Here is a 4,327-nt window from a genome sequence, read left to right on the forward strand (position 1 = left end):
AACCACTTTGGAAATCAGCATGGAGGTTTTTGAAAAGACTTCACATAGAGCTCCCCTATAACCCAGCAAAACCACTTCTGGGCACTTACCCAAATGTTTACAAACAAGACCACACTAAACCTGCCAGCACAACTATGTTTATTGCAGCATTATTTACCATAGCTAAGATCTGGAACCAACCCAGATGCCCCTCAGTAGATGAATGGATCAAGTAAATGTGGTATATATACACAATGGAATTCTATGCCTCCATCAGAAAGAATGACATTTCTCCATTTGTTAGGAAATGGAAAGGCTTGGAAAAATTATATTAAGTGAAGTAAACCAGGCCCAAAGAATCATAGGTCCCATGGTTTTCCTTAGTTGCAATATCTCGTATATGTGTGAGTCAAGCATGAAAGGTCAAATAATGTGATGTTAGGAAAATGAACCCTTAAATATGTATTGAAATGTTTTTTTCTTTCCTGCATTTGTTTCTAACTCATTTATAAGATTATTTATTTCTTGCTTTGTTTGTCCCTCTCCCACACTATAAACCCTGCTTTCACTGTATTTGATGTCAGTATAATTTGTGGAGGAGATGGGGGAAAACAAGTCTTTTAAGGATACAGGTGGACCCGATGCAACTATGAGTCATACAGGTTGTCATGTCAAAAACGAACTTTAAAACTTTGTTGCGGGGGTAGGGAGGGATTTGGTAGGGGGGCGGGGGGGGGAACCTGGGAAGGGATGTTAAGAGTAAACAAAGGAGGAGGCTGCACTTTTTGATAAGAAATGTACTCATTATCTTGCCCATTTAATTGTAACCCCTCTGTACAATATGTTCACAAAAAATAAAAATTAAAATTTAAAAAACTAATAAAAAGAAAAAAGAGAAAAAAATGCACACAAGTAAAAAAAAAAAAAGGATTTACATGTATCATGGAGAGATTAAGAACTAGCCTAAGAGATTTAGAATGCTAAAGGCAATGAGGATAAGCCTAGTTGACAACTAGTTCTTCAATAACCAAAAATGGTTCTCTAGACCAGTTTCTGATATACCTTATTTACTATCATTTTTTCCTTCCATCTGGAGTTATTCCTTATTTTCTGTCACAACTATTAATTAGCTTCTGCCTTTTTGATACCAAAACTGATCAAAAAATTTCAAAATCACACTTAGACTACTTTTCACTTTGTGATTCGCAGTGATGACACAAAATCCTGGAATCCTTGAATTTCCAGAATTAATCTTCAGCTGACAATTAAGCACATTCCTGGCATTAATTGCTGTGACTTAATGAACAAAACTTTTTTCAACACAGTATCATAACTTAAGTAAAATACATGAATTAGGGGCTATTATCAGGTGTCATTATGGAAGTAGCAATTATATATTTCAAGTATGTGTTCTTTCTTTTCCATTTACTAATTTTTTGCCAGTCCAGGGGCTTAAACTCAGGGGTAGAGAATTATTCCTGAGCTTTTTTTTTTTTTCTTCAGGGCTAGCACTCTACCACTTGAGGCAAAGCATTCCTTCTAGTGTTTTTCTTTTTTCTGTTTAACTGAGGAATTGAACCCAGGGTCTCATGCATGCTAGGCAAACACCATACCAGGAAGCCACATTCCCAGAGCCCTAAATGACTTTCTTAAGATGGCATTAAATTTTCATTCCATAACTATGTATTATAAGTTTGGCCAGGTGCTAGAAAATGATGTAGAAAGCAATACAATACAATAAGTCCAGTAAGGCTGGATGCACTCAGCCACCTCTACCTTCCTCAACTGCTGGTAGAGTTGTAACTAACAGAGGGAATCCCAGGTGCTCTTAGGCAGCATGGAATGTGGGCCTGGTCACCATTCTTGTATCCCATTGGTCAAAAATAACCATGAAAGAATGGGGATGTGGCCGGAATTCTGTGATGCATCAGCATGGGCGGAGTCAAGAAGATAGCAGCTCCCCCAGCCCTTTTCCCAGGGAACAATGTCCAATACAGTTGGAGATGAGAGGGTGACCTGCTTTAGCTGGATGGCTGCACAGATTCTTCTGTATGTCTGTTTGTTGCCAGACCCGGACCTTGAACTCAGGATCTGGGCACAGTCTGTGCACTGCTTTTGCTCAAGGCTCGCCCTCCACAGTGGAGCCCCGGGCTTCTGGCTTTTTTGGCACTGAAGTTGGAGAGAGGTTCAAGGACTTTCCTGACTAGGATGACTTTGACCATGATCCTCCCTTCACAGCCTTGTAAGTATCAAGGAGGACTGCTGAAAATCACTGGTACCTCTCTAATCATTGGTCTTGCTGATATTCTTGGACAGCCCGGTGAGTACCCTATCCCCAGGTTGAAGTGGTGGGAGCTGGAGCTCACAGTTGGAATCCTGGTCCTGCCACCTCCAAATGGCTGGAGATCCTAAGGAACTCATTCCTATCCATATGATTGAATGGGCAGTTCTTGAATGATTCTAGGATAAAATTATACACAATTCTGTTATAGGACACTGATTTTAGTTAATTCTTTATTAAGCAGTTAAACAATCACATTCATAAAATGGAGGCATAATGAAATGCTTAAGAATTGGGCCTCACATACTGCAAAGGTACCATTTTTCTGCCAGGACTGGGATTGAAACTCAATGTCTTGGTAACTCTGTTGCACTGTGTGGGAATGGGAAGCTGGTCTCCTTAAAGTCAAGAAATTCAGGTCTGTTCCTTATGCCTAAAATAGATCTCCAACACTAGAAAACATCCTATTCATGTACAATTTACATATATGATTTATATTTATATACATACGTTGACTCCATATTGCATTCAGTGTAGTTATTTTATATTTTTTAATTCATGTATTGACCTGTTATTTTATTGACTATTATGGAACATAAAACATTGATTACATTGATTACACAGGATATAGGTCTACATTTGTATTCCACTTCATACCTGACACCCAGGACTTTCACAGAAAAGGAAAACGAGTCACCATCATCTTCTTACTCCACGATTCATTTTTGGGAGTGCTGGCATCTGAACTCAAGACCTACAACCTTCAAGGTTCAATTAATGAATGGGTGAGTGTTAGCATGCCATCCTGGGGCAAATTGAGCTGACAGGCTGTTCCCAGAACCTCAGATCAAGCCCCAGGGGTGACCAAAATAAGAAAAGATTGACATGCAGATGGCAGTACGCTAATAAATATATATCTTTATAGAGTGTCAGAGATGTCTATACATTATTCAGTTATATATTCTACATTCCTTCCAATTCCTGGGTATTAATTATGCCTCCATGTAATTAATGTAATTAGTGTAATGTAATTGTTTTCATCCTTAAACTATTAATGAAATCAGTGTCCTGAAATTATTGCGTTCCTTTAAGTAATAATATTTTTTAATGCTTCATAAATATTAAATAAAATGAATCAGCCTCCTGAAATGATGCTGTCTAATTTTATAGGAGCATCATTCATGATCAACTCATTGAACCTTGACATTGATATTATCATTGATATTATCAACTCATTGTTAATCCTGTGGATGGGTATCATTTTCTTAGTAGTTCCTGCCATTGGTTGGTGTTAGGACAGGGATTCGAAATCAGGGCCTATGTTGCCATGTGGGCCTATGGCATCCCTGATAGTCTGGCAGCCTTCAGCAATGCAAGGTGAAGTACCCTTTGCAACAGTGTCATTCAGGCCCATGAGGGTCACCATGCAAAGAAAGAAAACATAAAATGGCCATATTTTTTCTGTGCATGGCTTTCCCTGCAAGGCCTGGGGATCTAGGATCCCAGGAGGAGCTGTAGATCTAGTGGCTGCAACCCAGCCTAAGGTGATCAAAGCTGAGGCAGAGTTGCCACGACCTGAATTCAAGTGCCATATTGAGAAAAGTAAAATAAAAAAAATTAGCTCCCTGGCTTGCAATTCACGCTGTTTATTCTTCCAGGCTTTGGATTTGAACTCAGGATCTGGGTAAATCTGTAGCAATGTGGATGAAGGGGATGATCACCATATTGAAGATAAGAAAGGTAGGCCTGCCAGGCGCTCATGGCTCACGCCTGTAATCCTAGCTACTCAGGAGGCTGAGATCTGAGGATCGTGGTTCAAAGCCAGCCCGGGTAGAAGAGATCGTGAGACACCTATCTCCATTAAACCACCAGAAAACCGAAAGTGGCGCTGTAGCTCAAGTGGTAGAGAGCTCGCCTTGAGCTGAAGAGCTGAGGGACAGTGCCCAGGCCCAGAGTTCAAGCCCCACGACTGACAAAAAAAAAAAAAAAAAAAAAAAAAAAAAGAAGGAAATGGGTCTATAGTTCTCTTTTTGATGAGACCCTGACTGGTTTTGGGATAAGGGTTAT

The sequence above is a fragment of the Dipodomys merriami genome, unplaced genomic scaffold, assembly GCF_024711535.1.
Source record: "Dipodomys merriami isolate MVZ:Mamm:240054 unplaced genomic scaffold, mDipMer1.0.p SCAF_288, whole genome shotgun sequence".
Taxonomy (NCBI): Eukaryota; Metazoa; Chordata; class Mammalia; order Rodentia; family Heteromyidae; genus Dipodomys; species Dipodomys merriami.